Here is a 24,242-nt window from a genome sequence, read left to right as displayed (position 1 = left end):
ATGCTCAGCTCCTCATGGGGCATCAAAGCTGGTGAAGGGCCTGCAGAAGAAATCTTATGAAGAGTGAATGAGAGAGCTGGAGATGGTTTGAAAAAGAGGAGGCTGAGGGCAGACCTCATTGCTGTCTACAGCTTCCTGAAGAGACATTGTGGAGAGGCTGCTGCTGGGCTCTGCTCACAGGTACTTGGAGACAGAACAATGGGAAATGGCTCCAAGCTGAGGCTGGGGAGGTTTAGGTTGGACATTAGGAAAAAGTTTTTCATGGAAAGAGTGGTCAGGCACTGGAATGAGGTGGTGGAGTCCTCCAGCCTGGCTGTGTTTAAGGGTGGTTTGGATGTGATGCTTAGGGGTATGGTTTAAGGTGAATCTTGTAGAGTAGGGTTCTAGTTGGACTTGGTGATCCTGAGGAGCTTTGCCAACCTGCATGTTTCTATGATCCTGTGAGTTAAAAATCAAAAGCCATGTCCCCCTGTAAAATACAAGTCTTTTTGGCTCACCCACAAGGGAGCTGTAGGTAGTCCATGAATAATCTCCCTACTAAAACTTTGCCCTTTCTCCACAAGTGAGTAGTGCTGCCTCTTGATTTAAAAACACAGATCACTGCACGGTTGCAGTTCAGAAACTTTGCAGGATGATATTTTGAGTATAAAAATATGGCATTAAAAAAATAAAATACCTACCTGGAAAGGTAGAGTAAAGCAAAGCACCCTTTAAAATGGCATTAGGCAAGATAAGTTCAACTGTGGCAAATACACTTTCATTCCAGTACTTCAAAATAGGCTATCACATCTGTAAATGAAAGGTCAAGGAAGAGCTAAATGAGTTGAAATCTGAAGCACTCACAATCACCAGTAACTAGAAGTAAAGACATGGCAATCTTAACTAAAACCAGACTAGTGAGATTTGGGAAAGGCAGACTGGACAGGCCAAAAAGAATAAAAGAGAGGTTTTTATGTGCCAAGTTGTAGCATCTGAAGCTCCCTTTTTCACCTGTTTTCTTAAGGTGTATATGACAATAAAATACATACATAAGTGTCCAACAGAATGAGTCTTTGTGAACTCTCATGAAAGTCATAGAATCATAGAATCAACCAGGTTGGAAGAGACCTCCAAGATCATCCAGTCCAACCTATCACCCTACCCTATCCAATCAACCAGACCATGGCACTGAGTGCCTCATGCAGTTTTTTCTTGAAGACCCCCAGGGACGGTGCCTCCACCACCTCCCTGGGCAGCCCATTCCAATGGGAAATCACTCTCTCTGTGAAGAACTTCTTCCTAATATCCAGCCTATACCTACCCTGGCACAACTTGAGTCTGTGTCCCCTTGTTCTATTGCTGGTTACCTGGGAGAAGAGGCCACCCCCCACCTGGCTACAATCCCTTTCATGGATCTACATGAGCAAAAATCTGACTTTCCATCCACACTGTTTTTAGAGTCAGAGGACTATTTCCAGCTGGGGAGGAAAGAGTTAAATTGGTTTTGCTTATCTATTGACTTCCTATCTTGGGACTGCAAATCTATAGCTCAGACTTGGAAATCACTCTTATATGCTCCTGGAAAGACCTCCATTTTTCATGTGTTTCTGGGCACAAGCATGCCATTGAGGCTGTTTGGAACATGCTGTGAAAATTCCTTGATGCCTTTCCAGAAGCAAGTTGCAAAGATTAGTCAAAAAGATAATCAGCAGAGCTTGTTAGAGGAAGACTTTGTACTGTGCTTCATGGGACCAGGGTGGAACCAGCCAACATAGAATCATAGAATCAACCAGGTTGGAAGAGGCCTCCAAGATCATCCAGTCCAACCTAGCACCCAGCCCTATCCAATCAACCAGACCATGGCACTAAGTGCCCCAGCCAGGCTTGGCTTCTAGACCTCCAGGGACGGTGACTCCACCACCTCCCTGGGCGGCCCATTCCAATGGTGCTGAGAAGCCATCAGCAAATAACCTCTTTGGTCCCTTCCCCCCAGAGTATGTGCAGCCTAGATTATTACAACCACCTATGTTCACTTTCCTGAAGCATTTAGAATCATAGCATGACAAGGGCTAGAAGAGACCTCAAAAGATCATCTGGTCCAGATCCCCTGCCAGAGCAGCATCACCTAGAGCAGATCACACTGGAGCTCATCCAGGCAGTTCTTGAGTATCTCCAGAGAGGGAGACTCCAGAACCCTGCTGGGCAGCCTGTTCCAGTGCTCTGTCACTGGATCCAGTGTCTGTCATGATTTGTTGCTATCATATTGGGGTACAAGTTACAGGATTCACCAAAACTTGTTAGTGTCTCTTAAGTAAATGTCAGAAATGCATCTGGCTTAGACCAGAATGCAAATCGCTTTACAGAATCATTTCAAACAAGTCCAGAAATACAGAGGAAGTCTTTGCTGGTGCATGGGGAAACCTCATCAGCATTCAGCAGCACAGCGAGCCCAATTACTGGAGAAACCCCTGTTGACTCCTTTTGATGTACACAGGCAAAGAAAGCTGCAGCACTGCAGCAACCACTGCCTGGCACTGGGACCAATGAATTTCCTTCTAACTGTGGCATGCATAAAGCCCGACTGGTCTTTAAAATGCATTGCTTTAATGGCTAAATCCAAACTATGGACTCTCCAAAACCTCCCCAGAGAGTAGTTAAGCCTGCAGAGGCCTGCATGTCCACTAACCAGGATGCCTCAGGAGTCATCTCCCAAGCCAAGGCATAAGTTTTTCTCTTTCCTGGGCAGTGTGGTGTGTAATCTCCAGTGGGATTCAGAAACGAAATTCCCCCATCCCCACAGCACCTGCAAGGACTGAACAAATGAGTGCTCTTAGATCAGAAAGCCAGGAGAGATCTCACACTCAACACAGGGCAGAGCAAAAGGAAACATGCTGTGGACTTCCCTTCTTTTTCACTTACAGCCTGGTGTTTATAGCTGCCACGCAGAGGATGAGAAGCTGAGCTTCAAATCCTCCTGTTGTTTGTTTAAAAGCAGGAGTCTGCCGCTAGGAGCCTGCGCTCGCCTGCTTTGAGATAAAGGACTCCCAATCTCCACTATCAAAGCCTTCCTGCAGCCCTGGCCTTCTTAGAAGGTGACACTTGAGCCCATCTCCTTAGGATGCCCTGGCAAGAGTTAAGGTAATTGAGAGTGCCAGCTTCCCTGGGTTAATACATTTTTAGCACTTGTATCGAGGAGGTTATGGTGTGGCCAGTGGGAGGGCACTTAGGGTGAGGTGTGGTGGGGCTGTGCCTAGCTCTCTGCTGTAGACATTGTCACTGAGATTGCTTTAGTCCCCATGGCTGAAAATTCAGTTGGGGGCTCAAAGATTTTGATCTTATGCAAGAGTTTGTAGTAGGCAATATAGAAAATAAGTTTCCAATCTGAATTAGAGGCTGAAGGGGAGCAAATAGAACACAAAACAAATCCCTTGAGGAGTCAGTCCCAAACACACCTCTTTAGGCATACATTTTGTGTGGATGATTGTCTGCAGCATGTGAGCTCCTCTAAGAAGATGCAGCTGTCACAGCTGCTTAGGACACGATTCTCTTCTGTTTAAGATGGAGAGTGCAGGCAGCTCCTGCCTGGGCCCCTTCTGCTTATGTCTGGGTTTAGAATAGCAGCACCAACTTCCTCAGAGGGAAATAAAAGTACACCTTTAAAGGGAATCTGTTACTAAGCATAAGACAGTAGGCAAAAAGTGAGTAAAAGATACTAGTTCATTGTTTAGTGAACCCAATAAAACAAATATATGCCTTACAGCAAAATCAACTGTACCTGTGCTACACATGTTTTGTGGTACCATGGTACTGGTGGCTCCATGGCTCATGATATTCAAGAGGAGAGAATATTTGGCTTCTGACTGTTGTTAGGAATGACAACCAAATCTTGCCTGGGTATCATATTTGGGTCAGCTTCTCTGAGAGAACCATGGAGTTTATGCCCAAAGCTTCTTTGCTGTGGGAACCAGCAGGTATAGGACTGTGCAGGGATCTCTCTAATTTCATCAGATGTGTGAGCTGTCCCATGAGATAAGCTGAGATGCTGTGGCTTATCATCCCAAATGAGGAACTCATAACTCTACTGCTATTTCATAAACAGGCTTAAACAATCATCTCCCCAGGATCCAAGCAAAGATCTTGAAGAGAGCATATAGAAGAGCTCCTAGGAATTCAAATGCAATCTCTTCTTGTTTGTTTTTTTGATTGAAAATTCTGTCATAGGCAATGGAAACTGCCAAAGAATGCTGCTTGAGTTTTTATCACCAAGTGGAAAATCTCTTCTGTTGGTACCTATTTTACTTGTTCAGCAGCTGTAGTTATTAGATTTGCCATTGGAATGGGCTGCCCAGGGAGGTGGTGGAGTTGCTGTCCCTGGAAGTGTTCAAGAAAAGGCTGGTTGGGGCACTTAGTGCCATGGTCTGGTTGACTGCATAGGGCTGGGTGCTAGGTTGGACTGGATGATCTTGGAGGTCTCTTCCAACCTGGCTGATTCTATGATTCTATGACTCTGGACATAAGCTGAAGCTTAACAGAGAAGGGACCCTCCCATCTTCTCTTGTCTGTAAGCTGTAGTGCTGGCCAGGCTCTGATGTGTGCAGTCTAGGTTAGGCAGGCTGCCTAGGACAGACAGCAATTGCAGTGATGGGGTTTGGTGATAAACATGTTCTACTGGAAATGTCTTGCCAGGCTAAAATCTAGTGCTGGAAAATAATAGTTTCTGGTTATTAGCATCCTTGTGTGAGTTCAAGACTTTGTCTCTTACATCCCAGCACTTCACTGTCTCAAAGGAGATCTTGGAGGGAAGATATAAAGGCAGAAAAAATAGCAGACTTCATTGCTCTGTCTTAATATGTCAAGAAAACAAGGCTGTCACAACAGGAGAGTTTCTTGTGCTGAAATACTGCAATTTGCACCCCTATCAACTAATTAACAGCTGAATATTGACAGTTCAGTGAGTGTACCTTTGTGTGACCCATACCTAGCATTTTGCCAGGCTGCCTTCTGCAAGCAGAGTGAGCTAAAGGTTAATGCTATACATAGGCAATGAAAAGCAGGGGGGAAAAAGGATAGAAACAGGAAAATCCTCTTGGGCTTCCTTTATGACAGTTCACTTTGAGATTTTAAAAGGGCCTGAAAGAAGAGCTCCTTTAGAGAAGCAAATGTATCAATTTGCACAGATGCTGATTCTGCTGTACAGCAGCTACAAAAGGGCTGAGATCTCCTTGGACTGTTGCTTTGAAGGGAACTATTTCTATTACAATTATTGTTGTTGGCATTGTTAATAACAATTATTTTCTATTAAAAGGAAGGAGGATATATCAGTATCTCCTCTGAGGTGGTTTTAATGCCTTACAACTCTTTTCCTCCTGAGTGGATTTTATGATATATTGGGAGAGTTTGTAATGTAGGGGAGAATGTGGAAAGGGGCTGGTGCTCTCAGGCATCAATTACACACTTTATACTGTTTTGGTGCTCACCTCAAACACCCCATTATCATCTCAAACCCACCATGGTCTTCTCAAAGACTTGACAGCATTAGGAGAGGGCACTTTCCCCAGTTTGGCTCTAGGTTTCCCATCCAAAACCAGATGCATGGCTCACACTATGCAGGAATAGGAATGCACCCCAGCTGAAGCTGTGAACAATGCTTGCTTGCATTTATGACTGCAAGGTGGAACAGATGGTGACAGCCTAGTTGGATGTGAATAGTCCATTGAAATAAGCTAAACTGTCAAGCTATTTCTCTATAGAAAGTGTTCTATGCAGCATTCCAACAAATTGAAAGTGGCCTTCACATTATTGAATCAGTTGGAATTGCCTCTCGTTGTGAATTATGCTGGGCTTACAGGGCTCTGCAGAGTGTAAGCTCTTTCATTCTGGTAGCTGTGAATGCTCCAAAGCCAGGGAAAAAGTCTTGCAAGTTAACAAAAAATCCATAACCATTCTACTCTCTGACTTGTTTTGCTGTAGAAAAACTTCTGGGCAGATATCTAATGAGATTAAGAGCATTAACAAAAATGTCATGTCTTCAGTTTTAAGCCCAAGGACAGGCTGCTCTTATCAATAGACTCCAGATCTGCAAGGCAGTGGCCCAGATCAAAACAAGCTCCATCAAAGTTACTCTTTTCTACTTGTGTTAATGTAGTGAGTTGACACTCGGGCTTTTGTGAGCTGGGGGCCAAGTGTATTGGTGGCAGCTTGGTGTGCAGAGCGAGCTGAGGCTGTGTGCTTTTGCTGTGGCTTGTTGACTCCCAGAGTTTCCATGCACTCCCCAGAAGCAGGGAAGGCACTGGCTCACAAAGGCCCTGCTTCACAGCATATCTCTGTGTAAGGGACCATAGAATCAGTCAGGGTTGGAAGGGACCACAAGGATCATCTAGTTCCAACCCTCTGCCATGGGCAGGGACACCTCACGCTAGATCAGGCTGGCCACAGCCTCAGCCAGCCTGGCCTTAAACACCTCCAGGAATGGGGCCTCAACCACCTCCCTGAGCAATCTGTTCCAGGGTCTCACCACCCTCATGGTGAAGAACTTCTTCCTAACATCCAGTCTGAATCTCCCCATTTCTAGTTTTGTTCCATTCCCCTCAGGCCTATCACTCCCTCACATCCTAAAAAGTCCTTCCCCAGCTTTCTTGTAGGCCCCCTTAAGATGTTGGAAAGGTCACAGTAAGGTCACCTCAGAGCCTTCTCCCTTCCAGACAGCCCCAACTCCCTCAGTTTCTCCTCAGAGCAGAGCAGCTCCAGCCCTTTGCTCATCCTCATGGCCCTTCTCTGGACACCTTCCAGCACATCCATATCCCTCTTGTAATAGTGGCTCCAGACTTTGCTGTGCAGAGCAAGAAGAAATTTATAGTTAGAAGGCCAATGGAAAATTCAACTGCATTGAGCAGATATATCTGAGGGACATTTAAGGGGAGGCTGTGGCTTAAATCCTGCTGAGGAAGGTACTCCTTACTTTGGGATGTGAGAGTTCCTGGGAGGTATCTCGCTGCTGGTGTGCTTAAGCAGCTGAGTTTGTGCTAAGATTCCCTGTGCATGCCCTTTTCCTGGGATAAACTTGGTGAATGCAGGCAGTTTGTTTCTTTTCCATGCTGCCATGCCTCTCTCTGATCAGGGATAAGAACTCTTAATTTTTCTGTCATTCCAAAGTAGATTTCTGTGTCTATGCCACTTTGTTGTCTTGGATTCCTCTCCTGTGCACACTTGGGCATTTAAGTGGCCCCCATCCCTCCTCAGACTTGAGAGAGAAGCCAGTGGGACCCCTTTATGCTCACCTGGTGTTTGGGTAGGGTGTCCCTGCCCATGGCAGGGGGGGTTGGAACTAGATGATCCTTGTGGTCCCTTCCAACCCTGACTGATTCTATGATTCTGTTCTATGTTTTGATATCTCTTTCCTACCTGGTCAGGAGCAGAGGTTGAAATCCAAAGAGAATGTCCCAGCTGTGGGGTGTCATTTGGAATATCTCCTTTAGAAGTGATTCTGCTGAGAATTTAACCAAGTAGCCACTGGAAGTTTACAGCAACACCCAGATCTAGTGAAATAACTTCTATTTTCACTTGAGGAAAAGTCTCCAGTAGTGATATGACCCCTGTTTCACCAGCAAGTTCACATCTGTTCCTTATATGTGGAATGAATCACTTCTAAGATGAATAAAAGGGGGTGAGTTAGAAAGCTTGAGGTTTTCCAGTCTTAATCCATGTATGGGTTTGAGCTTTTTCTTTGCCTGTATATTCTCTGGGAGTGATAAGTACTTCCAAAAATACACTCAGGATTCAAATCATGGAAGGTTGAAGAGCCCTGCAGAGGGACCTGGACAGGCTGGATGGGTGGGCAGAGGCCAATGAGATGAGATTTAACAAGGCCAAGTGCAGGGTCCTGCACTTTGGCCACAACAACCCCAAGCAGCACTACAGGCTGGGGACAGAGTGGCTGAGAGCAGCCAGGCAGAAAGGGACCTGGGGGTACTGATAGATAGTAGCTGAAGATGAGCCAGCAGTGTGCCCAGGTGGCCAAGAGAGCCAATGGCATCCTGGCCTGCATCAGGAGCATGTGGCCAGTAGAATGAGGGAGGTTATTCTGCCCCTGTACTCAGCACTGGTCAGGCCACACCTTGAGTGCTGTGTCCAGTTCTGGGCTTCTCAATTCAAGAGAGATGTTGAGGTGCTGGAACATGTCCAGAGAAGGGCAATGACGCTGGTGAGGGGCCTGGAGCACAGCCCTGTGAGGAGAGGCTGAGGGAGCTGGGGGTGTGCAGCCTGCAGAAGAGGAGGCTCAGGGGCAACCTCATTGCTGTCTACAACTACCTGAAGGGAGGCTGTATCCAGGTAGGGTTTGGCCTCTTCTCCCAGGCAAGCAGCAACAGAACAAGGGGACACAGTCTCAAGTTGTGCCAGAGGAGGTCTAGGCTGGATGTTGTTAGGAAGTTGTTGGCAGAGAGAGTGATTGGCATTGGAATGGGCTGCCCAGGGAGGTGGTGGAGGCACCGTGCCTGGAGGTTTTCAGGAGAAGACTGGCTGGGTCACTTAGTGCCATGGTCTGGTTGGTTGGATAGGGCTGGGTGCTAGGTTGGACTGGATGAGCTTGGAGGTCTCTTCCAACCTGGCTGATTCTATGATTCTAGGTGGAGAAGTTTTGCCTGAATTCCTGCTCAAAAAGAATGAAGAAACATAATGGCATATTCAGCTATTTTCTGGCCCTGCATAATTAATCTTTTGCTCTGACTGACTAGCAGAGGTCTAATATTGCTGTGCTTTGAATAATGGATGGCATATCCTTAAAGAACTCTAAGGATGTATATAAATATTGCATGCTGCATTCATTCAGCCTATTAAATTGCATTTAGCAGTGGTCAACATCTGGAGTTTATAGCACTTTGCATATTATTTTGGAGACTCTAATGAATCAGTATTCTCCCTCTTGACACTTTTGACTCTGAGTTAAAGGCACACAGGAGTAAGCCCCAGATCAACAGGTGTTTCTCAGTACTGTCTACTTAGAAAAGGATGAGATTTGGAGAACATCTCCCTTCCAAGGAGAGGCTGAGGGGAGCTGAGCCTCTTGAGCTGGGAGAAGACTCTGAGGGGTGACCTCTTTCATGTTGATAAAGATGAGAAGGGTGAATGAATCACAGAATCAGTCAGGGTTGGAAGGGATCACAAGGATCAGTGAGTTCCAACCCCCCTGTCATGGCCAGAGACACCCTACCCTAGACCAGCCTGACCACAGCCTCATGCAGCCTGGCCTTAAACACCAGGTGTCCAAGTCCAGGTTGGATGAGGCCTTGAGCAACCTGTTCTAATGGGAGGTGTCCCTGCCTATGGCTGAGCTTTGAGGTCCCTTCCAACCTAAACCATTCTATGATTTTGTAGATACTTCAGATCTAGATTCCCCCCAAAACACACCAAATCATAGAGTGTCAGGGGTTGGAAGGGACCTATAAAGATCATCTGGTCCAGCCCACCCCTGCCAGAGCAGGATCACCTCCAGCAGATCTGTCGTGGCTAAGAAATGGAAGCGCTGGAAAGAAGCTGTGCTTTCAGGCACCTTTTTGTTTTGGTGCTGTGAGACAGCTCTGTGTGCAACAAGAGGGGAAGGTTATTAACATGAATGAGAACAGAGATGCAATAAAAATGGAAATTAAATAAAACCAAGATTAGATCTATTTAATAAATGCAAAGCCTGGGTCCCTTAAATCCTGGGAGCCAAAGTGAGGATAGAGACAGGCAAGTCCTTCAATTATTCATGGATACACATCAGCAGCAAGCAATTATTGCCTTTGGTTATAAGGATTCAGTTGGCAGTGAGCACTTAAACCAGATGTCTTTCTCAAAAAGAATCCATATAACTTTGACAAGACATTAGCACCTATCCCAAATTACCTCCTTATTGGATCCAAGCTGTCAGCCAGGGGAACATTTGTATTATAGTTGTGATCAAAATAAAATCTAGTGAGTTAGAGTTGTGTTTGTGTGGTCCCAGTACACAAATACCTCCTCTTTGCTCTGGTTTGGTTGTGATTTCATTGCAACGAGATGCAACAAGGCATCGTTTCAGGAGCAAACTCCATTTGTCCCTCCCAACTGTGGAGATCTGATTCAATCTTCAGCTCTGTTTTGAAGTGGGTAATTGTAAAGAGGCCTCCTTGGAAGAACATATAAGTTCCTTTAAATTTCCACCAAGAGTATGGAATACATGAAAGGAGAGAAAAACAAACACACACACACACACACACACCCCCCATGCTTATTGAGAGTGATAACAAAAGAAATTAGGTTCAGTTAGTCCTTTAATTTCTCTGGTATGTTTTTCTTTCCAGTGCATTTGCAGGAGATTTGCATTTCTTCCTATCTCCAAGTAGCTTATCTGTCTCTCTGAGCTTTTGTTTTCAGCCCCTGTTTTCTTTCTCTTCAGTTTTAGTGGGCTTTGACACTCCTTTTCAAACAAAAATGTCAAACATTGGATTAATGAATTAAACCAAGTTGTTGAGCTTCCTATCAGCTCCTGTCTGTTGTGACTTTAAAACTTTATTGGGAGTGCAGAATCGAACAGAGGGCTTAAGGAAGTTTTATTTGCTTCTTGCACAGGCTGCTCTGTCAAGCCCAGCAGGGTAAAGTCTGCCATGAGATGTGAGCAAGGGCTCCCAAAGGCAGCTCTCAGTACAGGCTGCAGTGCTGGCAGGTGTGTGCTGTTTGTGCCCTAACTGCCCAGCCTTTGCAGACAAACGTGCAAATGCCAATGTGGCCTGGGCCCACAGGTGCCACAACTAAGCAACCTCATTTGGGGGACTTGCAGGATGGAGCTTGAGCTCATGCAAAGTCTCATGGTGCCAGTGACAGCCACGGGACTTTCTAAGTAAGAGAGGCTCCTCTGTGGAAGGCGTGAAGGAGCTTATGTTGTGCTGCATGTGTTTTACTGCCTCTAGAGACACAGTTTTACTCAATTTGGCTTGCTTTGCTGTTTTCAAGTCAGGCCTCTTCCAGAGGACAGAAAAGTACATTTTATTGTATTCTAGCCTGGGGCATGGGGGCCCAAAGATAGCTGAAGCTATTTTCTTTGCCTCCAGTGCTACTGGAATAGTAAAGGCAGGATGTGGAGCTTACAGGTTTGGGTGTTGCTTTGTAGAGCAGAAGCATACACCTCCCACAGGCTAAAGGACTACAGATTTCCAGGCACATGTGGTTTACCTCTCTCATCCAAAATCCTAGGGCTATAGTCAAGTGTTAAAGACTGTGCTTATGAACTGACTGGAAAATCCATCTTAGCTTGATAGAGTTGGCATAAGTGATTGTTCTCTTAATCTTCCTCAGGACCACAAGGAAGACAACACCAGCCAGCCGGAGCAGATACCCAAGCACCTTCAGAGGGTCTGGTGGCTTGTGTCATGCTGAGTGAAATGGAAAATTGCTGCTGATGCTGCCAAGCTAGAGGTCTGTGATTCTGTCTGGAGGCTCAAGCCAAGAATACTGAGTGTTTAAGGAGAAGGGTGACAGGTCACAAACAGCTTCTGCTGTCAGCGAAATGCCACCCCCAAGCAGGCCAGCTATGTCCGAGGGATGTTAGTCCTGGTTCTCATGTCACCCTTGTGGACTTCTTAATGGGAGTTTAATTAATACCCCAGGTAAGCACAGGGCCTGGCAAAGGTCATTTGAAGTGTTTGCTTTTGTTAGCAACTATATTGCAGGGGATGCATGTTCAATAGATTCTGCCTGAGCCATTGCAGAGAAATGGCACTGGGGTTTTGGGGATAGACTGCTGCCTCGTTAAGGCTGGCCAAAAGGGAAGGCTTGCTTCTCCTGCAGCCTGAAGCAAAATACTCTGCTTTCCTCCACTCCAGTCCAAAAGAGCAGATCTTTAAACCACGAGAAATCTGAGCATACTCCTGGAATTTGATTAGTAAACTCACAGAACCAAAACCAACCAACACATCAAGGCCAGTTCAATGAACAATAGATCTTAAAACTTACTCCAAGTAATACAAATCTACAGATGTAATTGAGAAAGCCTCTGGGTTGCAAAAGGTGGTGCCATGGTACTAAAGTCTTCAGGATGCCAGTGCATTTGTGACTCTGAGAGTCTGTCAGTCTTGGTGGCTCACAGAAGCTGTAAGTGAAGCCCCAGAGTTACAGCCTGGCTCCCTGAGGAACATGTGTAGTTAGCATGCCTGGAACCCCACTGCTCAGAGACTGTAGTAGGTCTTCTGGATCAGCAAATGCAAATCAGGGGATGCAATAATATTGTACCTGCCCCAGGAAGTCTGTGAGCCCAGCCAGCCAGGTAGTCAAACATAGCTTGCAGCCCATATTCCTTCTGCCTTAAACCAGTGTTTGTTACCTGGAAAGGAAGCAGCACAGATCACAGGATGTTAGGGGTTGGAAGGGACCCAAGGAGATCAAGTCCAACCCCCGTGCCAGAGCAGGACCACACAATCTAGCTCAGGTCACACAGGAACACATCCAGACAGGCTTCAAAAGTCTTCAGAGAAAGAGACTCCATAACCTCTCTGGGCAGCCTGTGCCAGTGCTCTGGGACACTTACAGTCAAGAAGCTCCCCCTTGGGTTGAGCTGGAACCTCCTGTGCTGCAGCTTCCATCCATTGCTCTTTTTCCAATCAGAGGGAGCAGTGAGCAGAGCCTGTCCCCCTCTCCTGACCCCCAGCCCTTAGATGTTTCTAAACATTTAATAGATCCCCTCTCAGTCTTCTCTTCTCCAGACTAATAATCCCCAGGTCCCTCAGCCTCTCCTCATAAGGCAGTGCTCCAGTCCCCTAATCATCAGATTTCCTCCTCCTCTACAGGCTGCTCAAATACATCCTCTCTTCAGCTTATTTCTGCCTCTGTGCTCTGGCACAACCAAGGTAGAAGCACTTTGGGTTTGCTTATTTCTTTCAAAGATTAACTGAGCATCCAAGAAAGCAACACTTTGCACTTGGAATATAAATAAAAATTAAATCCTCCTCTTCTCTGGCAAAGAATACTGCTTTTGTCTTAGGGAACATCCTTTATCATTCAGATATGCTGCTGCAGCACTCAACCATGCCAAACATCTATTCAAAGGGAATTCCTTTTGATTTCCCTTTTATTCCATACCTCACACAATGTTCCAAGCCAGCAATCATTATCTAAGGGTTATTCAGCTGGATAGTCCCACCATTAGCTTAATTGTTCATCCAACCTTGCTGCAATCCTTGCAACCAGCACTGCTTATTTCTAAGCTCTTGTCTTCAGCCAGTGGGTGGAAATAAAAAGCTTTAACCTTGGGGTAGAAACAGCAGAGGGGAGAAAAAAAAATCTGCTATTAAAAATTTAAAGGTTATTTAAAAGAGTGGAGAGCAGAAGGAGGAGCAAATGCTGTGGCTCTTAGTAACCACCTTCAATCAATTTTAACACTGAAAGAACCAATACTATGGGATGTTGGTACATATTACCAAGCTAAAGGTTTGTAGTCTTTCATCTGAGATCTTCCTGAAGTTTGGTAGGAAAGGTTTTTTCTATTATATATATATGTGTGTGTGTGTGATATATATTTGGTCATGGGTATTTCTGCTGGCTTTAAATGTGTCCTTTGTGAAAGGATCATCTATTAAAAGGAGCATAGTGCTGCTGACAACTTCTTCCTTGTGAGCCAACAGCACATATTGATGAAAAATCCCTCTGCAGGCACATCTGCACCATTTCACAGGAAATAAAGTTTGAAGCAAAGGGAAAAAAAATCCAAGCAGAGAGCAGGCCACCTGCAGAAAATGGCAAGCAGTGGGATTAACTAATTTAAGGAATATGTTATTGCTGTAAGTGTGTCTCACAAGGAGGTCAGGGGTGCTGTTTCTCATCACTCATCATGTGCCAGCACCACTGCCTTCTTCTCTGTGATGCCTTTTATTGGTGTTTTGGTTTATGGATTGGCTTTGTGAGGGGCACAAGGGAGGTAACAGCAGAGTGGAGGTTTTTTTGCTTCCCTGATATACCTAGTAAGAGAGACTTCAGGAGTCATAGAATCATAGAATCAACCAGGCTGGAAGAGACCTCCAAGATCATCCAGTCCAACCTAGCACCCAGCCCTGTCCAGTCAACCAGACCATGGCACTAAGTGCCTCATCCAGGCTTTTCCTGAACACCTCCAGGGATGGTGCCTCCACCACCTCCCTGAGCAGCCCATTCCAATGGGAAATCACTCTCTCTGTGAAGAACTTCCTCCTAACATCCAGCCTATACTTCCCCCAGCACAACTTGAGACTGTGTCCCCTTGTTCTGTTGCTGCTTGCCTGGCAGAAGAGACCAACCCCCACCTGGCTACAGCCTCCCTTCAGGTAGTTGTAGACAGCAATGAGCTCTGCCCTGAGCCTCCTCTTCTGCAGGCTGCACACCCCCAGCTCCCTCAGCCTCTCCTCATAGGGTTTGTGTTCAAGGCCCCTCACCAGCTTTGTTTCCCTTCTCTGGACACCTTCAGCACCTCAACATCTCTCTTGAATTGAGGGGCCCAGAACTGGACACAGCACTCAAGGTGTGGCCTGACCAGTGCTGAGTACAGGGGCAGAATAACCTCCCTTGTCCTGCTGGCCACACTGTTCCTGATGCAGGCCAGGATGCCATTGGCTCTCTTGGCCACCTGGGCACACTGCTGGCTCATCTTCAGCTACTATCTATCAGCACCCCCAGATCCCTTTCCTCCTGGCTGCTTTCCAGCCACTCAGTCCCCAGCCTGTAGCACTGCTTGGGGTTGTTGTGGCCAACACAACAGTCTGTGGAAATTCACCTGCAGAAGTCAGAGCCTGGGCTACCTTCCCCTCCATGCACATGCACATCACCCCAGCAGGCCTGCAAACGTGGCAGTGAAGTTAGCACACCGCTCCTGGGGCAGTGTGAGGCACTGGGCACAGCAGAGAGCTGCAGCTCCAGCACAGCTCATACTTACTGGGGAAGGGTACGCAGACCGCGCAGGGCTTGGGCACACCACAGTAGGTGCCCATGTTGCTGTGCCAGTGCTGACAGGTGAGGAAAGCAACCAGCACAGCTCATGTGGTGTGCACCCCAGGAAACCAGAGCCAATTTGCTTTTCATTCAAGGCAGATTGCCTCCGCAGTGCTGCGGTCACATCTCCTCACCCCCTTGCCCAACTTGTTTGCTACTCTCTGAACTACTCCAGCGAAAACAAGAACTTCAAAGGCAGCAGTGCCTCTGCATAACATTTTGTCATCTTCTCTAATTTTCTGTCTCTGCTTTTCTAATCACTGCCAATTCTGTCTTCAAGTCCCAATTGCTCTATTTTTTATCTAAGCCTACACAAGCTATTTCTATGGTAGTCTTCTGTTCATTTTCCCATTATTTCTTAGCTGAAACTTTCCAATTATTTTTGTCTTTACTTAAAAGACTTTGCTGCTTCGAGTTCACCCTGGGCAACTTCATTAGTTTCCTCTCCAGCTAGCTATCCTGTGTCAATTACAGGACCATTTTTTGCTCTGTTACCAAAGCAATGATAGTCCAGTCCAGTTTTCTAATAGAGTGATAATGATGCTGGACTCCCTGGTTTGGGTTTTGGGTTTGGCTCTTTTAATTGCTCACGGATGCCAATCTAATTTGTGAGAACTGTTTGTGTTTTAAATGTCATGCAGGGGAAATGTGGTGATCTTTGAAATGAGGGGAGGACATGAACACTGCTGCCACCCTGTTAACTTTGACCTCTCTTTGCAGGCTGATGGGAGCTATCACCTGTTAAAAAAAAAGCAAAGGATCAATAGAGAAGGGCTGATTTTTATTGATAACTCTGCCTAGTTAGCAGCATTTCTAAGGCACTTGACACCACCGAGTCAAAGAGCTGACCTTGATAGAGGAATGTAGTCCTTCATTACAGTGAGGAGAACACTGAGAATAAACACTTACTAGTTTTGTAGGTGCTTATTTCTCATGTTATTTTGGGCCTTTACCATGCACAAGTTGTGATTAGAGCATACATTCATGAAGATGTTTTTGAAATACCTGCTTTCAGCTCAGACTTAAGTAGTAATTGCCTCTCTGATTAATTAAACCTGAAGTTCAGGCTTAATTTCCTTGAAATTTCAACAATTCTTTTAACCTGGAGCTAAAATTGCTGCTTTTCAGGTTCCCCTTGTGAGGAGCTGTGCTGCAGTGGGATGAGTGCTGCTGATTCGTGTTCTTTTAGTGCATCATAACCACATTCTCTTTCTTCCCGGAGGAGCTACTTGTGGCAGTCAACAAGGTACAGCAAAGTGGCATCTTTGGGGAAGGGTAAAGGGTCATGAGACCCAGCTGGTGGTTGCTCAAGTTCTGAAGCCTTCCTGGGAAAAGGAATGTCAGGGATGGAGGATGTGGCTCCTTTTGGATAGGTGGGACTCCCACCTGCCTGTACATAGCCATGGGGGTGTTGGGGGGGGAGGGTGCAGACAGTTGGAAGTATATATTTAAAACATTACTTGGTACATGGGAGAAGAGACTGACCCTCACCTCACCAGCACTTCCTCTGGGGAGTTGTAGAGAGCAAGAGGTCTCCCCTCAGCCTCCTTTTCTTCAGGCTGAACAGCTGCTGCTCACCAGAGCTGATCTCCAGACCCTTCACCAGCTTCATTGCCCTTCTCTGGGTACACTCCAGCACCTCAGAGTCCTTCTTGTAGTGAAGGTCCTGAGGGAACACATCCTTTGGAAGGATCTCTCATCTTCTGGCCTCCAAGTACTTTAACTACACTAAGATGGCATGAAGTTCCTGCAGGTGACTGGCCTGTTTGCAGCTTGGTTTTTAGAGCAATCTGTTTTCAGAACAAATGGTGCTCAGAAGGAGCCTTTTCCCACGGTGAAAGAAAGGATAAATTAAGAGAAAAGAACTCCATTTTGGTCCTTGTGCTGCTGCTGTGTTTACAGAAGCCTGAGGCAAAAGCGTGGCCTTCAGCTTTCCCCTGTGGCTCCAGCAGCTTTGACAATGCCCATTCCTCTCTGTCAGAACTTTCATAGCCTGCTTTGAAAGTGCAAGAACTTCATCTGCTGCCCATGAAGCCACCAAGGGGACCTTTATTTCAGGCAGTTAGAAGCCTGCATTTCTACTGAGATCCCAAATACGTGCATGACCTTCCATGGGGCGAGCTGCTTGGAGCTTTCAAGCACTGCTGCTACCCAGTTCACCTCTTTCCAGATCATTAGAAAGCATCCACCAATCTGCTAACTACATTCCACGAAGGTATGAATGAGAGCACAGCCTTACCTGCCTTGAACCCCATTTCCTTTGCAGCAGCTCTCTGGGAGATGGCACATGCCAGGAGTCTGCAAAATTTCAGGGTTGTTAAACTTCCTGAGCTGAGCAGGAGCTGCATCTTGCAGGGTCTGTTGTGGCTTAAGATGAGAACTGCTTTGCTGGCACGTTTCACAGCCATGTACACGCATGGGGCTTGTGCTTCCTACCAGGCACTGCTATTCATTTACATCAGAAAACAATTTTGCTTCACAAATACACTATAGGAGAAAGTCATTGCTCAAAGTCACTGCGCCCTGAGTAGTCATATTAAGAATTGCCTAATAGTGAGCTCTCCAGAAAACAGGGAATTTGGTCTGAGTATTATTATCTTCTTGATGCAAGTGGCTAATGAAAGAGTTGTGTGTTTTGATTAAGTGTGAAAGCTGATGACAGAGAGCCATGGTGAATTCTGTTTAGGCATGAGAAAGGTCTCTTTTAGATGGGAGAGGGATACAAACAGCAACTCTCAGCTCATAGCCACAGCAGCCTGGTTCTGCATCCAGAATGCCAAGGCTGCAGGTGGTTAAGCTGCTTCTTGCCATTTTAAATGACCACCAGGAGATAACAACTAGCTTGTAGAATCATAGACTGGTTTAGGTTGGATCATCCAGTTCCAACCCCCTGCTATAGGCAGAGACACCGCTCACTAGAACAGGGCACTCAAGACCTCATCCAACCTGGCCTTGAACACCTCCAGGGAGGGAGTATCCACAACCTCCCTGGGCAACCTGTGCCAGTGTCTCACCACCCTCACTGCAAAGAACCTTTTCCTCACATCTCATTTGAACCTCCCCTCTGCCAGGTCAAACCCATTACCCCTTGTCCTGTCATTACAGGACCTTGTCAATAGTTCCTCCACAGTCTTTCTGTAGTCCCCTTCAGATACTGGAAGGCCACTCCAAGGTCTCCTCCAAGCCTTCTCTTCCCCAGACTGCAGAACCCCAACTCTCTCAGCCTGTCCTCACAGCAGAGCTGCTGCAGCCCTCTCAGCATCTTGGTGGGCTCCTCTGCACTGGCTCCAACACTTCCATGTCCTTCTTGTGCTGGGGGCTCCAGGACTGCAGGTGGGGTCTGAGGAGAGCAGAGCCAAGAGGCAGCATCCCCTCCCTTACCCTGCTGCCCACACTGCTCTTGCTGCAGCCCAGCACACATTTGGCTCATACTAAAATGATCTCTCGATGAGAAACTTAGAATGATTTAGGAGCAAGCCTTAAGACTTTGTCGTTACTCATCTCTGGAGGAGTTTGTAGTTGAATAATGCCAATTAAAAGTGCCCTTAGAAACAGCTGAAATAGAAACAACTTCTGAGGCCTGTGTTGCTTTCTAATTATAGCCTGCTCAGCACTCCTGTCTCACAGCACCCAGTGCACACTTCTTAGAGGACTTTCACTGAGTGGTTTTAGTTTCCATCTTCCAACTTCTCCTGGTTGCATGAGGTTGAGTGCTCTGTCAGTGGGCTGTCAGCATTCCCTCTAGGAATCACTTCTGTACACTTATCTATTATTTTTTCCCCTGTCAGAAAGGTTTTCTGCTCTGCATCCCATGCTTTGCTGGGTTTTGATGTCATGCTGGTGTTTTTAATATCTTCTATTTCCTCACGTTGCTGTTTGTATTTTTAACTGCTGCTGCCTCATGTACTGAGTCACATTCACTCTGTTGGGCTTTTTATCATTCAATACCTCCTGGCTCCCAACAAGGTTTGCTGTTTTTTCTGACTAAACACTAAAGTTTCAGTGGTAGCTTTACTGATGCAGAGGTGGCAGAGGAGAAGAATTTGTGAGCTGGAGATGTTATGGTGTGACTCAATTGTTCACATGTAAAAATACTCTTGAAAGATAGCCCACGCCAAGAACTCATATGCAGTCAGGAGAGGGGATGAGAATAGCTCTCTGTTGCTAGAGTCATAGCCACCAATTCTCATCCCTTGGGATCTGTTAGCAGACAGCAGAGCCTAGAGAAGCCTTTGTGGTGCGCTGGGATCACAGCAAGGAAGAGATCCAGCTGCATCACCTCCCCCTTTCTGAGGCAGCAGCTGGTACTTGTTCAGTAGGAGAAAAATCTTCTTTGACTGTTTCTGCTTGAGTCAACCAGTGCATCTAAATAAAAGAGCTCACTCTGCTTCTGCAAGAAATGCTCTTCCTTTCACAGGGCTAAGTGGTGATGACTTCCCTACCAGCAACCTGCTGAATTAGCTTTTCAGTGCATCTTCTAACTCCACTTCTTTGCAGGCTTCTTTCTTCTGCCTTCCAGCTTCCACTGGGCTTTAGCTGAAGAAGTAATTTTAGGCCCCAGCTCCTGCAAGCTGAGATCTTGATACAGCCTAAGCCCAAAGTCCTGCAGGAGCAGAGGGGATTGCAAAGACATCACATTTCTGTGAGATGAGCACTCTATAATCACAATCTGTAAGGCACAGCAGCTGCTTAGCTCTGTCTGTTGACTAAGCACAAGGCAGCAGGGACCACGTTATAGCTGGGGAGGGGAGGTCTCTTGAGGGCAGATTCAGACCAGGTATCAAGAGGCCATTTACAAAAAGGGTTGGTCAAATGCTGGCCCAGGTTGCCTATCGAGGTGGTAGATGCCCCATCCCTGAAAGCATGCCAGGTCAGGCTGGACAAGGCTCTGAGCAACCTGCTGTAGTAAACGATGCCCCTGCTCACTGCAGGGCACTTGGACTAGAGGACTTTTAAGCGTCACCACACACACACACACAACCCCCAACCCATTCTATCATGTAAGTAAATGGCTTCTCATTTAATTTCCATTTTATGTAGGTGTCCATTACCTCTCCAGGCATGGCCAGAGCAGCACTGCTGAGCTCCAGAAGGCAAAGGACTGTTTTGCTGTGTGGTGTTAGTGACCCAATGGCACAACTCAACATGACCTTCATGCCTGAATGCTTGCTCTTCAACAAGTAGCTTACACTGCTGGGAAGGGTTCTGCAGCTGCAGCATTTCATGTGTTCTGCCTGCACACAAGCCCACAAAGACTTCCTCTGGCTTGAGGCATCAGTGTGAAGGATTTTACAGCAACATTCCAGGCTGAACATGACTTCTGCTGCACAGGTAGGCATTTGGTTTCAATCCCATTGCTTTCTTTTCACGAGTACATGGATCTACTGAATAGTTTACTATGGAGTGCTAACCAAACCCCACTAAATTAAACCATCTCACCAAAAAAACACACATACACACACACACACAAAAGCAGAGCCTTTATAATTTAAGGATAAATATTAAAGTTGCTGGAGAGTGAAAATACCATGAAAGTTGTTAACTATGGTGGGGAATGTCTATTTAAAATGGTAATGAAAAGCAGCTTGCACTGTAACTGAACTAATAAATACAGGCACAAACAACAGGTTCAATCAAACCAAAGCCACTGGCCTCGTGTAGCTTGTCCAGAGTTTACCCAAGGAGCTGGCATTTTGTTTTCCTATATGTGAGATTCTGAAGAAGCACGTGGCAGGCTTGTGAAGTTCATTTGCTGCTCTGCACTGACCACTGGTTTTGTTGGAGATGCACCAGAACATGTTTTCTTTCTGTCAGAATGAGCAAGACCTTTAAACAGACTGGGGACTGAAAGGGGAAGCTGATGTGTTACAATATGGTCAGCACCAGTGTCACTGTGATTTAAAGAGAGCAGGCTATGGCCCATGGTACGTTTTATTGCAGGGCACACCACAATTTGTGGGTCTTCTCATCCTCTAAGCAGTGCTGGAACACTGTTTACTGCTTTTGGTAAGGCTGAGCTCTCCAAACGTGCTGCTCTGTTTTCTCCCTGTGGCATCTTCTCAACCAGCTGTAGCCCAAAGCCTGCAGCCCAGGCTCTGCCTTCACCCTTGCTCAGGAATCACCAGTCCTGGGCACCTTCTCTCATCAGCCAAGGCCTCCAGTTCTCTTACACTTCACTCTGCCTTTCATTTAGCATTTCTTATCATCCTCCTCTGCCTTCAGTTCCCAGCCCTTTCTTGGCTGCCTCTTTAAAATGCTCAGGCACTGGTGTCGTGCCCAGGGAAAAGGGAACAAAACCAGCCCTGCTCAGACCAGTGGCCTGCAGAGAAGCTTGAGAGGAACTGATTTACACAGAGCAGGCAGATTAATGAAATCAAGAAACTGATCTGACTGGCAAGAGGACAATGAAGAAGACCTCTTTGTAGCTGCAGTGGTCTCAGCTGATGCTAAATGCAAAGCCACAATTAGCATTTCTCCTCACGTGTCCCTGTGAGGCACTAAGCCTTAGATGAATTTACAAAAACAAGAGAGTCTGCTGAGTGTTGCACAAAGACATAAAGCAGAGGTGGTGATGATTATAAAATCACTACATTTATTTTATTCCATTGTTATTTATTTCCAAAACCAGAGCTACGTTCACTGCCTCCAGCTGCTCCCATCCATCACTTCCATCAGGCCTTCCCCTCATTCATCCACCACTAGGTGTGTATCTTCAACTGCACTGTGAGGTGAAAGCAAATGCCTGGATATCTTCTTAAAGAACTGAGAGTGAGGGCAGGAAAGGCAGCTAGGAATTAGAGCTATTAATCTTAGGAAGGATGATTTGTGCCATCTAATTCCTTACCCATGCTCTGTTTCACAAACTGTGGCTTTCTCAACTTCATCATCTACTGTGCAAATAAGAATGCAAATGCTCACACAGGTGTCAGAGCTGCTTTTATTCTAAGCAGGGGAAATCATGGCAGCTATTTGCAAGCTGTGTAAGGTTACATCCCCAAGCCCTGGAATATTCAGCATGAAAAGCACTTAGATCGGTGTGCAAAGCCAAGAGAACACCCAGAGCATTACATTCCCTCTGAGTGCAAACTTCCCCGCATGGACCCGCAACAGCAGCTGCCATTACAGCTCACAGACACACATTTTGTTGCTAGACCTTCCCTGAAGCACAGGATTTTCAGCCACAAAGAGAAAAAAAACAAACCAAACCCTGCTGCGCTGAGCTCTCCTTGTCTGCAGCCAGGATTCGATTCCAGTGGAACGGTGTCAGTGGGGGGAGGCAGAGCAAACAGAGCTCCTCTTTCACTGCCTCAAGACAGTGATGGCTGCAGCGACGAAAATAAAGGTCTGCCTGGGAGGGTAACGTGGTTCAATCAGTCCAGAAATATTTCTCAGGAGCCTAAAACTCAGAAACCAGGCAGTAAAAATAATTTATTTCCTGTTTAATCCGTTTAAATGTGCTGAGCCTAGCTTGGGTTTGTAAAGAGATGAGTAAGTTGTCAATACCGACCCAGTTCAGTCCTGCAACCGAGACAGGAGGTAGGATTCTCCCCACTTTAATTAACCACAGCATGTTCATTAGTGTGAGCCAAGACACAGCCAAGCCTTCAGCCTACAAACTGTAAATCCCACGAGGAACCACTGCTTAAAGTTAGTTTAGGGCTGAACTAATTAATTGTAGGCAGTAAATAACTAATGAAGCACTGCAATGATTTACAGCAGCACATCTAAAACCACAGCAATCCTAACACCATTCTATTGGTCAGACTGTAAACTAATCCAGAGATTCTGGGCTTGGTATCTGTTGGCATACAGAGTCAGTGGGACAATCTCACTGGTGAGGTGATGATACTCTGCTTGCCCACCCACATCCCTTGGTGTGAAACCCTTCTGCACAAAGGCAAAGCCTGCCATCCCAGGTAGAACCCAGCAGCTGACAGCGAAGAGGTTGTACTGCTCACCCAACAGATAAACCTTCCCTTTTGCTTGCCCCTTATTCCATTCACAGCTTCCTCCTTTCTTCTCCAGTTTCTGTCCTTGAAATCCAAGCTTTATTCTGGGCCAGCACATTTGCTCTGGTGGGAACAGGACCATCTATAGAAACCACACTAGAGCATGTCAACTCTGCAGCACCCCAGATGTGAAGAAAACACCCACCCCTCCACCCCAAAGGAGCTGTGCTGATGAAGGGCTGAGGCTGATATTGTAATGCTTAAATAAGAGCAGCAAAGGTGTGCAACCACATGCCCAAGGGAGTAGCTTCATAGCAATAAAGGAAGGAAGGAGATGAATAGGTGAGACAATCTCTCATTACCAGACATGACTTCACCTATAGGCCTTCCTCTTGCCTCAAAGCAATGACACTGCCTTTCTTTCCCAGCAATTCATGCATTTCAAAGAGCCAGCAGCATAAAAGGAATCCAAAAATAGGTTAAAGCCCAAAACCAAAGCACAGCTGTTTCATTAACAACAAGAGAAGCAGAAGGGGAAAGAATAGTAGGACAGAGCTCCCTAAGTGTGCCAAATGACTTGTATTTTCTGTAGTTCATGTACTTTATACATTCTGTGCTGTCTTACACCTTCTAGTAGCTGGACACATTTCAGACACGCCCCAGGTGAGCCAGCTGGGAGCTGCCATTTGTGTGCTCTGATGCTGAGGAGCACGTTATCAGACATCCCACAGGATCATCTCTGCACTGGAAAAGCAGCCATCAGGTAGCGTCAGGAGGTGACCTGTTGGAGAAGGATCCTGGTGGAAGAGTGACAAAGCCTGCTGGGAGTTGCACCACTGCTGTGCCCTGACACGACAGCTGCACACACACACACGCTCTGAGCTCAGGTTTGTAAGGGATCAGTTGCACGAGGTGGACTCTCTGCATCCTACATACCCTGCACTTCTGCAGAGAAGAAATCCCTTCCATCAGATCCATGTTCACCCTGAACAGGCCAAGTTCTTCAGCTGTCTTGGAATGACAACCTAAAACCAGAACGCAAATAGTGAGCAGAAGAAAGCAGGATTCAGTGTGTTCAGTCCAGCCAGGATTCACTGTGTCAGCTGGGAAGAAAGCAAGTGGGAGCTCATTCTGTGTGTGTGAGCACTCTTGACAGTCCAGCTTAGAGCTGGTGCTGGATTCAGTAAGAGTGTGTTCAGGCACAGCAGCTCTCAGAGCTCATGATCAAGCTGTTCTCATCATCTTTGAAATGCTCAGCATGACCCAGCCTTTTCTCCTGCTGCCTCCTCCAGCCCACAGCAAGCTCTGTGTCTGGGACAGGAGGCAGAAGGGGGTGTGGGACATATG

At 46.4% G+C, this 24,242-nt stretch overlaps 2 long non-coding RNA genes across 3 annotated transcripts in view; one reads left to right on the top strand and one right to left on the bottom strand.

Moving 5' to 3' along the window:
* The window catches only part of LOC135186298 (uncharacterized), a 52,899-nt gene extending 35,294 nt beyond the window's left edge, over nucleotides 1-17,605 (top strand). Inside the window, exons 2-4 of one of the 2 annotated variants that reach the window (XR_010306812.1) lie at nucleotides 11,290-11,600; nucleotides 16,075-16,192; nucleotides 16,505-17,605. This is a non-coding gene — a long non-coding RNA (uncharacterized LOC135186298). Of the gene's footprint in view, nucleotides 1-11,289; nucleotides 11,601-16,074 lie in introns of both variants that reach the window. The other variant, XR_010306811.1, reaches the window with a different exon arrangement.
* Nucleotides 17,606-21,867: 4,262 nt separating this feature from the next.
* On the bottom strand, nucleotides 21,868-24,242 carry LOC135185890 (uncharacterized). The gene is made up of 2 exons (XR_010306673.1): nucleotides 23,832-24,242; nucleotides 21,868-23,676 (listed from the first exon to the last, which is right to left on the bottom strand). It is a non-coding gene; the product is annotated as an uncharacterized LOC135185890 (long non-coding RNA).

The sequence above is a fragment of the Pogoniulus pusillus genome, chromosome 24 (assembly GCF_015220805.1).
Source record: "Pogoniulus pusillus isolate bPogPus1 chromosome 24, bPogPus1.pri, whole genome shotgun sequence".
NCBI classification, from domain to species: domain Eukaryota; kingdom Metazoa; phylum Chordata; class Aves; order Piciformes; family Lybiidae; genus Pogoniulus; species Pogoniulus pusillus.
This window is presented reverse-complemented; position numbering and strand designations above follow the sequence as displayed.